The sequence below is a fragment of the Mastacembelus armatus genome, chromosome 24 (assembly GCF_900324485.2).
Source record: "Mastacembelus armatus chromosome 24, fMasArm1.2, whole genome shotgun sequence".
In the NCBI taxonomy this organism is placed as follows: Eukaryota; Metazoa; Chordata; class Actinopteri; order Synbranchiformes; family Mastacembelidae; genus Mastacembelus; species Mastacembelus armatus.
In genome coordinates, this window is record NC_046656.1 from 1,176,007 (window position 1) to 1,187,412 (window position 11,406).

The following is an 11,406-nucleotide window of genomic DNA, read 5'->3' on the forward strand; positions in this document are numbered from 1 at the left end:
GTGACCAGGTGGTAAAAGGTCGGTCGATATTTATTTACAAACTAAAGCAAGGCCAAGGAACTTAAGTACAACAACGAAAAACAGATTCTGGTATGGGCACAGCCAGATACTTAAAAAAAAAACATTTAACAAAAACACTCAGGCTCAAAGGCATTCTAAAATGAACTAATATTTCCAGATCTTTTTAACTATTTTAGAAAATCAATACAAATATTAATAACTAAGCAACTCTAGTTTTAACAAGAACAAAAGTAATCGAACCGACAAGCGGTATACAAAACACTATATTGACAACCAGGTTTTTGAGGCAAAAAGTCACAACACCGAGGTGAACTGACCATGGGCAAGGCACAGCTCACCGCGAGTGACGGAAATCCTGGGCCTTAAATGCATGGACTGTTGAGGTGTAGTCACCTGATTGGAGGGAGCCTGGTGAAGGGGAACCAATCAGGCGAGGAGGCGCGGTCCATGGAGGTGTTCTGCAGCTGCTTTCCGGCATCTTCCTCTACTGTTGGTCACCCGTCTACAGCTCCACCCAGCGGACGGAGGTTAGAAGGTGTGGGTGAGGATATCCCAGGCATCCTTTCACTGGTGTTCTCAGTCAAATATAATGTCACAATAACACACACGGGGGGGAGCGAAAAGCCAAACGGCCCATGGCCGTAACAATGGTCAATCGGTATTGACCCGTTCTGCAGACCGTATGCAGTGGGTCAAGTACCTGGTGTTCGTGTTCAACGTGTTCGGCCGCCCAAACTGAGCCCGGTTCTGCTAGAGGTTTTTTCTTCCGTTAAAGGGAGTTTTCCTCTCCACTGTCGCCAAGTGCTTGCTCATAAGGGAATTGTTGGGTTTTTAGTTTTAGTTTTTGTAAAGTGCCTTGAGATGATTTGTATTGTGATTTGGCGCTATACAAATAAAATTGAATTGTTACTCTTTTGTTTTGCCTATTAAATTTGCCATCCTTTAACCTGAGATTTGCCTCCAAGAGGTTTTTGCCACGGCACTGGCCAATTCGCAGGGGTCTTCACAGACATTTTCAACCTGTCCCTCGCCCAAGCAACAGGGAGAAAGGAGGCATGCATGACCCCATTCGCATCAACTGGATGGCTGTTGAACTTGTCTCTAACTTCAAGTTACTGGGGGACCCACATCTTGAAGGACCTGTCCTGGACCACCAACACCTCCAGCCAGGTCAAGAAGGCTCAGCAGCTCCTCTTCTTCTTGAGGACACCGAAGCAGAACCACCTGTTTTCAGCCATCCTGGTGAATGTCTACCGCTGTGTGATCGAGAGAAACCTTACCAGCTGTATCACAATTTGGTACAGGAACTGCTCTGATGCCGAGTGTAAGGTGCTGTCTACGTTGAGCATGCAGTATTCTCAAAGACTCCTCTCACCCTGCCTATACTGTTTGACCTCCTGCCCTCTGAGGGGCACTTCAGGAGCCACCGCACAAAAACCAGTAGACTGAGGAACAGCTTTTTCCCCACAGCTTACTGAACTCTGCCCCCTGCTGCTCCTTCAAGGGAAGTGTGAATGCCTCATTCTGAGGACAGTCTGGCAGGACATTGTCCAATTATAGGGAGCATCTGTGATCCTAGAGATACCTGCTATGTATAAGTTATGAGTTAGGTATAAACTCAAGAATGTATTCACTTCTGCAGATCTGGAACTTGCTGAGCAGTCCTGCCCAGCTGGCCTTCTGAAGAGAAAGTACAACTACCTAAAGTATGTTCCTATCCAAGACAAAAGCCTGTTATTCTAATTGGGTCTGACAACTCACATTTGATCATTGCCACATGTCCAGTCTGCATGACGTTACCAGTTGTCCAGTAATCTAGAACAGGCCTCTTGCTACAAAGAAAGAAATACACCAATTGGAGGAGGCTGGATATGTTGTGAGAATAGCCAGTGAAGTAGGTGAAAATTCCCTTGGCTCATGGTATAGCCCTCACCATATGGTTTACCACAATGGGAAAACAAAGTTGTGCTCTATTGCTCTTTCACTTATCAAGATCTTAACCTGAATAAATAACTGCTTCCCGGTCCCACCCTAAGTCCACTTCTTTTGGCAGTAATATATTTAGAGAGCATGCTGTTGCCATCAGTGGTGACATTCGTGCAATGTTTCACCAACTGAGGCTTCTCCCAAAAGATCAGCCTTTCTTGTGCATCCTCTGGCAAGACATGGAATGTTCATACAATGATTGATTACAATGAACTCCAGGTGAAAGTTTTACGTATGTCACGAATCAGGGTGGTAATTATTGAGGATCAATAATGGCGCCCACTCTGGTACTCCAGGTTCAAAAAACAAGGCTTTATTTAACAAGAACTGAAAACTCAAGGCAAGAATACAGGAGAAACTAGGGACTAGGTATCAAAACAAGAACCAGCTAACAGAAAAAAGAAATCAGAAAGCGTGAGCACATACGACGGGGGGCACAAGGCATGGGACTCACACACACTGGGGTCACACAGGCCTACAGGGACAAGACAGGGTTCAGACACCACGGGGACCAGACTTTAAGAGAACATGAAACACGAGGGGAACAAGGCATGAGGGTCTGGGTTACACACACTGGGATTCACCAGATCTACACAGAAACACGAACAGACAAAAACACCAGAGAAACAAGACATGAACAAAGAGGTTAACAAGAACAGAGCAGTAGGACAAAACCTGAACACAATTCAATTCAATTCAATTTTATTTGTATAGCGCCAAATCACAATACAAATCATCTCAAGGCACTTCAAAAAAACAAAAACTAAAAACCCAACAATTCCCTTATGAGCAAGCACTTGGCGACAGTGGAGAGGAAAAACTCCCTTTAACGGAAGAAAAAACCTCCAGCAGAACCGGGCTCAGTTTGGGCGGCCATCTGCCTCGACCGGTTGGGGTGAGTGGATAGAGCAGAGAGAAAAGAACAGCAACAATAAACAACAAATAGACACTGCAGGTTGGTGGGACCAGTAACTGCACATCAGCGATATACAGTTCCAGGACCAGGGACACCTGCAGAAGGTACAGAGAGAACAGAGAGAGAGGGAGAGAGCACAAACTAGGGGAGAGAGAGAGCATAAGGTTAGTAACATTCAATGGTGGAATATACATGAGGTGGGAGGAGAGGGGGGTTGGGGTAGGGAAGCTCAGTGCACCAATGGTCCTCGGGCAGTCTAGGCCTATAGCAGCATAACTAAAGGATGGTTCAGGGTTGACTGAAGCCAGCCCTAACTATATGCTTTGTCAAAGAGGAAGGTTTTAAGTCTAGCCTTAAAAGTATAGAGAGTGTCTGCCTCCTGAACCCAGGCTGGGAGCTGGTTCCATAGCTAAGGAGCTTGATAACTAAAGGCTCTGCCTCCCATTCTGCTTTTGGAAACTCTGGGAACCACAAGTAGACCTGCACTCTGAGAGCGAAGTGGTCTATTGGGATAATATGGTACTATGAGGTCTTTAAGGTATGAAGGAGCTTGATTATGAAGGGATTTGTATGTGAGAAGAAGGATTTTAAATTCTATTCTATATTTTACAGGGAGCCAATGAAGAGAAGCCAATATAGGAGAAATATGATCTGTCTTGCTAGTTCCTGTCAGGACTCTGGCTGCGGCATTCTGGATTAATTGGAGGCTTTTTATGGAGATATTGGGACATCCAGATAGTAATGAGTTACTGTAATCTAGCCTTGAGGTAACAAATGCATGGACTAGTTTTTCTGCATCATTTTGAGACGGGATGTTCCTAATTTTGGAAATGTTGCGCAGGTGAAAGAATGCAGTTCTAGAGATTTGTTTTATGTGTGAGTTAAAGGACATGTCCTGGTCAAAAATAACTCCAAGGTTTTTTACAGTAGTGCTGGAGGCCAGGGTTATGCCATCTAGAGTAGCTATAATTTGAGAAAAGTTATTTCTGAGATTTTTTGGCCCAAATGTAATGACTTCTGTTTTCTCCGAGTTTAAAAGTAAAAAGATACTGGTCATCCAGGCCTTTATGTCAGTTAGACAGGCTTGAAGTCTGGTTAACTGGTTTGTGTTAACAGGTTTAATAGATAGATATAACTGAGTGTCATCTGCATAGCAGTGGTAATTAATAGAGTGCTTCCTAATGACATATCCTAAAGGAAGCATGTACAGGGTGAACAGAACCGGTCCTAGCACAGAGCCTTGTGGAACTCCATAACTAACTTTTGTTCGTGTGGAAGGTTCATCATGGACATGAACAAACTGGAATCTGTCGGATAAATAGGATTGGAACCACTTTAACGGTGTTCCTCTGATACCAATCACATGCTCCAGTCTCTGTAATAAGATGTTGTGGTCAATGGTGTTGAATGCTGCATTAAGGTCTAGGAGGACAAGTATTGAAACAAGTCCATTATCTGAGGCTAAGAGAAGATCGTTGGTAACTTTCAACAGTGCTGTTTCTGTACTATGATGTGCTCTAAATCCTGAATGAAAATCTTCATTCCTGTAGTAGTTCAATAGTTCATTCCTGTGTAAGTGGTCTGATAGCTGCTTAGCAACAGCTTTTTCTAGGATTTTAGAAATAAATGGCAGGTTGGATATTGGTCTATAATTAGCCAAGACACCTGGATCAAGACTAGGCTTTTTGAGTAAAGGTTTGATTACTGCAGTCTTAAAGGCCTGTGGTACGTAGCCTGATACTAGAGATAAATTTACCAAGTCCAATAAAGATGAGTTCATTAATGGCAGGGTGCCTTTAAGCAGTTTAGTCAGGATGGGGTCTAAGAGACACGTTGATGATTTCGATGAATCAACTACTGATGTAAATTCAGAGAGATCTATGGGAGAGAAGCAGTCTAAACATAACTGAGGTCCTACAGATGATTCAAGAGCTACTGTAGTAGAAGATTCATTTATTGCAGGTATAGGAAAGAATCTGCTGAATTTTATCTCTAATAGTTGTGATTGTATTTGTAAAGAAACTCATAAATTCATCACTGCTGAGAGCTAAGGGAACACTGGGCTCAACAGAGCTGTGACTTTTTGTCAGCCTGGCTACAGTGCTGAAAAGAAACCTGGGATTGTTCTTATTTTCCTCTATTAGTGATGAATAGTATGCAGTTCTGGCTTTACGGAGAGCTTTTTTATATGTTAGTAGACTGTTTTTCCAGGCTAGAAAAATTTCCTCTAAGTTTGTGGAACGCCACTTCCTTTCCAGCCTTCGCGATGCCTGCTTTAAGGTACGAATATGTAAATTATACCATGGGGCTAGTCTTCTCTGATTCACTAACTTCTTTTTCAGAGGGGCTACAGAATCAAGCGTTTCACGCAGTGAGGTTACAGCGCTGTCAACAACATGATCAATTTGGTAGGGAGTGGGATTGAAGCAGCTGCCCTCCACTATGTTTATACTTGGCATAGACGTAAATAAAGATGGAATCATTTTCTTAAATTTATTAACAGCGTTGTCGGATAAACATCTGCTGTAGTGGAATTTTCTTCCAAACGCTGCATGATCCATCATTTTAAATACAAAAGTTATTAAAGAATGATCTGACAAAACAGGATTTGGGGGAAAAACTATTAGATGTTCAATTTCGATGCCATAGGTCAGAACAAGATCAAGGGTGTGATTGAAACAGTGGGTGGGTTTATTAACATTTTGAATGAAACCAATTGAATCTAATATAGAATTAAATGCAATGCTGAGGCTGTTATTTTCAACATCTACATGAATGTTAAAATCTCCCACTATAATAACTTTATCTGATCTAAGCACTAGATCAGACAGGAAGTCAGGGAATTCAGTTAAAAACTCTGAGTAAGGGACAGGTGGACGGTACACAGTGACAAGTAGAACTGGTTTTTGTGTTTTCCAGTTTGGATGTGAGAGACTAAGAGTGAGGCTCTCAAATTAGTTAAAATTGTTCTGAGGATGAAAGTTTAATAATAGGTTTGAGTGGAAGATTGTAGCTACTCCTCCACCTCGACCTGTGCTTCGAGGAACATGATAATTTTTATGACTGAGGGGGGTTGATTCATTCAGACCGACATATTCATCCTGCTGTAACCAGGTTTCAGTAAGATAAAGTAGGTCAATTTGGTGATCAGTTATCAAATCATTTACTAACAAAGATTTAGATGAAAGGGACCTAATATTTAATAGTCCACATTTGACAGTTCTGTTTTTCTGTTCAATAAGAGGAGTGGTCTTAATTTTTATTAAGTTCTTATGAATAACTCCTCTTCTGTTAACTTCTGATTTATTTGATTTATATGTTCGAGGGGCAGACACAGTCTCTATGTGGTTTGAGGGGCACAACACAAGAGGACTAGACAAACACGCAAGACATGGTGAAAAATACTATCAAAGAAAACCAGAACAACTTAACTTAAACCGGGGAGAACAAAAAGTAGTCCATGATGAAAATTCAAAAAGAGGAATCCAGTGCCGAAAAAGGGGAAAAGCAAAGGCAGGCTTGGAGCGTGGCAAAACACAGGGCAAATGCAGGCAGACAAAGGGTTCAGTCAGAACAAGGGATGTAGTCAGACAACCTAGCAATTGGACTGTGGCTGACAATGGGTATATAACTCAAAAGACCAAACAAGACACAGGTGAAAACAAATTAACTAATTAGGTCAGAGTAAAGAGAGAAAAAAACAAATGAAACCAGTTCCTGTCATGATCCTCCAAATAAAGGAGACAGGAAGTCCCAAAAATACAGATCTTGACAACATATTCAATAGCAGTAAAGCATAATGTAGCTGCTGATCCATGATTAGCTTTAAAAATAAATTAGACAAAAAAACTCAAATGATACTGCTATTCTAGTATGAAAGTTGTTTAAGTTAATATTTTGGAACTCTTTGGCATTTGTTTAAATTAATTATAAAGAAAAAAATAGAAATATGTAGTAAAATAAAATTTAAATACAAGAAGAAGAAGAAGAAGAAGAGAACTTTATTAAAAGGGTAAATTCAATTATTAGAGCAGTTATTCAATTTCATTAATTAATAGTAATTAATAAAGTAAAAGTAATTATTGTGTGTGTATGCGCGCGTGCATGCGTGTATGTGTGTGCGTTATTGTTTATATTGTGGAATTATAGAGTCTTATGGCCGTGGACACAAAAGACTTCCCGAATCTCTGTCTTGGCTTTAGGATGAATTAATCTGTGGCTGAATGAACTTCCCATTCTCCACAATTCCTCATGAAGTGGGTGGGCAGAATTGTCCAGTATGGAGTTGATTTTGTCCATCATCCTCCTCTCTGCCAGAGCCTCTAGACTGTCCAGTTCCAGTCCAACAACTGATTTTGCCTTCCTGATCAACTTGTTTAGTCTGTTGGGCTCACCAGCCTTCATGCCACCTCCCCAGCACTCAACTGCAAAGAACAGTGCACTCGCTACTACAGACTGATAGAACATCTTCAGTAGCTGGTTGCACACGCCAAAGAAACAGAGTATTCTGAGGAAGAACAGTCTGCTCTGTCCTTTCTTGAAGAGTGCATCTGTATTGTTTGACCAGTCCAATTTGTTGTTAATGTGCACTCCAAGGTATTTGTAGGAGTCCACAATCTCTACTTCTTCTCCAAGGATGGAGACAGGGACTGGTGTCTCCCTGCTCCTCCTAAAGTCCACCACCAGTTCTTTGGTTTTCTTGATATTGAGCATTAGACAGTTGTTACACCAATCAACAAAGCTTTTTATCAAGTGTCTGTATTCCTCATCGTTATCAGTATTGATGCATCCAATGACTGAAGAGTCATCAGAGAAATTCTGGAGGCGACAGGTTTCTGAGTTGTAGCGCAAGTCTGAGGTGTATAGTGTAAACAGGAATGGTGCCAGTACAGTTCCTTGGGGTGCACCAGTGCTGCTCATCACAACATCAGATATGCAGCCATCTAAGCGAACAAACTGTGGCCAAACTGAGGTAGTCTTTGATACATCCATAACGTCCATATCCTGCATTTTTGCTTTTAGCAGGTGGGGCTGAATAGTGTTGAAACCACTTGAAAAGTCAAAGAACATGACTCTCGCAGTGTTGCCCTGTCTCTCCAGATGGGAGTATGCTCTGTGCGTTAAGAAGATGATGACATCTTCCACTCCAATGTGTTCCTGAAATGCAAACTGCAGGGGGTCCATAAATTCAGACACTTGAGACCTCAGGTGTTGCAGGACCAGTCTCTCAAACACTTTCATGACATGTGATGCTAGTGCTACTGGTCTGAGGTCACTAAGGGTACTGGGGCGGGTTTTTTTTGGTAATGGGACAATACAGGAAGTTTTCCATAACTTAGGCACCTTTTTGAGCCTCAGAGAGAGGTTGAAGAGTTTCTGAAAACCTCTGCAAGCTGTCCAGCACACACCTTAAGTACTCTGGGACTGATCTCATCTGGTCCTTTTGCTTTGTTGGTCTTCAGTTTGGATAGTTCCTTCCTCACCTGTTCTGTGGCAAAGGCTGGGTCTGTGTATTGTGTTGATGAGGAGTCAGATGGTGAGGGCAGGGGAGGAGGTATTGGAAGTGAGGTATACTTCAATGTTGTATGGCTGCTGATAGAGGAGATGGCATCAGTGGGCAATGGGGAGGCAGCATTGGCAGAGATGTTGGGTGGAGGGATGTGAAGAGAATCCAAGGCATCAGCTAAGGTGGTGGGGAGAGGAGGGATGATGTGTGAGGACACTGGGTCAGAGTAAGAAGCAGAGGTGGTGTCAAATCTATTAAAGAACAAGTTAAGTTCATTAGCAAACTTTGAGTCTCCTTCCACAGCAGTATGTGAATTCTTATAGCCACTCATTATTTTCATCTCATTCCACACTTCCTTGACATTATTCTTTCTCAACTTGTGCTCCACTCTGTTTCTATAGAGCTGCTTTGCCGCCCTCAGCTTCCTCTTGAGTTCTTTCTGCACAGCCCGCAGTTCCTCCTTGTCTCTTGCCAAAAAACACCCTCTTCTTCTTGTTGAGGAGACCTTTAATGTCCTTATTTATCCATTGCATATTATTAGGGAAACAATGAACTTTTTTGGATGCATTACATGTTATAGGTTGTTTTTGTGGTGTGTGTCCTTTTATGTTCTGTCCCTAGGAGCATGCCTGCTGTCCATGGGTTGGCTATAGAGGATCCAGGTGGATGCTGGTAGTTGGTGTTAGAATAAGGGCATTGTAAATTGCTAACTGTGTTATGAGAATTGTCATTTTGCAGACAGATTTATGTAAAGGGTGCAACCAGGCATATCACAGTCAAGGATGTTCTCTGTTTTTCTGTGCAAATCACCAAGACATGTAAATGTATGGATGTGAACTCTGTATGAACTTTGAAGTTAACCTATGTTTCAACTTTCCCCTGTTGTGTAAAGTGAGACGGTGCCTGGAAGTCATGTAACCACATCACATATAAATTAAAGTGTTATGGGCGAGTTCGGGGCTGCAGCCGGGGATAGCACCAAGTGTGCATCTCCTAAAAGTCACGAGCTCAACCTAGAACAAAGAAAAGAAAGTCTCTGTGTAGATGTTTGATTAGAACCAACATTTATTGGTGTTTCCGCCCGGTTTCCAATACAGCATCATCAAATTTAAACTTCAGCTCATTGAGGCAGTAAAGTGGCAAGAGCAAGCTGAAAAGAGAAGAGATAAAAGTCCCTCATAGCAGCCCTCCAGGAGGAGCCAGCTGATTTTGTAGGGCGCCCACAAGCATTAATTCAACAAGAAGAAGCAGCGGCTGCTGCAGCTGCTGCGGCTGCCGCACCTGTGACGGGGGCAACGAAGGCAGCCGCGACCCCGCCTCCTACGGCTGGACCTGCTCTAATCAGTCCTAGCCGCACTAGATCAGGAAATCTGTATGGTCCTTTAATTGATGAGGTCCAGGGACTGGCAGAGGCTATGTCAAAATTAAGTCCGTTTAGGGACTTCCAGGGCGATGGGTTAAGGATGGGGCCCCGTCCTGATCCGCCGCCCTGGCCACCATTGACTGACCCAGCCAGCATCTTTCCAGCCATAGAGGTGCCTAACCCTCATTTTGGAGTAGGGAATGATAACAGGCCCCTTCTCCTGGTAAGGAGACCGTGGTCTTGTAAGGAGCTGGAGGATGCAGTAAAAGGGCTAGGGGACCCCCTCGCTAATGTTCGTTAATGGATTGAAAATCTGCAACAACTTAGACAAACTTACAATTTGGACGGGCAGGAGATTGACTCAGTGTGCAGGAAAGCTTTAGGACACAGATATGGAGAAGTGAGGGGAGGATATACAGGGCGGACTCCAGGGGGGTAAGTTTTGGCCCCCGGAGACCCAGCCTTAGACAACCAAGTTACATTGCTGACAGATAGAGTAAAAAATGCATTTGTTAAACCTCCTGATTACCAAGCTATTGCCCAATGTAAACAAAAAGAAGGTGAGGATGTGCAGAACTATAGAGGACGGCTAGAGGAAGTGTTTAAAACAAACAGTGGTTTGGATCCCTCTGACACTGTCGCTTCCCCCTATCAGCAACAACTGAAGCAGGCCTTACTGAGTGGGTTTCTTCCGTCCATCACTCACCACATCCGAAAGCTAAATATTAATACACCCACAGATGGAGTGACTCAAATAATGAATTATGCACAGCATGCCCAAGACTTACAGAAACATAAATCAGAACAACAATCAAAAGCTGCAGTGTTTGCACTACTGGATGTCATGGGTGACAGGGGGAGAGGAGGTCCTTCACAGTACAACAGGAGAGGATTCAGAGGAAGAGGCAGAGGTAGAGGGAGCTCAGGAAGAGGCTTTGGAAATAGGAAATGGAAGGATGATGTATGCTATAATTGTGGTAGACCAGGACACTTTGCCCGTGATTGTGATGAGCAGAACCAGAGCTCAGGGAGAGATGAAGGCAGACGATCAGAGGAGTATAGGAGACTGGGACCCTTTAACCCCCAAGCATGACTAGGCCCTACTGTAGATGAAATGCTGGACCATGAAGAAATTGTAGACACTTATTATAGTGCAGAAGGAAATAAGGTAATGCCCATTAGAATGCTAAAAATTAATGGAGTGAAAATAAAGTTTTTGTGTGACACAGGAGCAGACAGAACAGTTTTGAGGGATAGAATTCCTGGAGTGACAAGAGGTGATAAAAATATTTTTGTAAAATCAGCAAATGGACAGGTCACCCCTTGCAGTTTCTCCCAAAGTTTTATGATTGAGGATGAGGCATCTGGCTTTCAGGAAAAGGTAATGGCAGTTTTGTGTCCTAACTGTCCTGTGAATTTATTGGGCAGAGATCTGTTGAGTAAGTTAAAAATATCCCTAGTACCTACTACAAACGGGATGGCAGCCATAGGCCCGGGGGAGGAGATCCCCTCTTATGTAGTGCTGAAACAAGGGGCACCATATTACTGGTGGTCCCTAGATCTGCCCATGCCTGACCCTGGACGCACAGGAGAGCAGCTCCTGCGCCTGCTGCC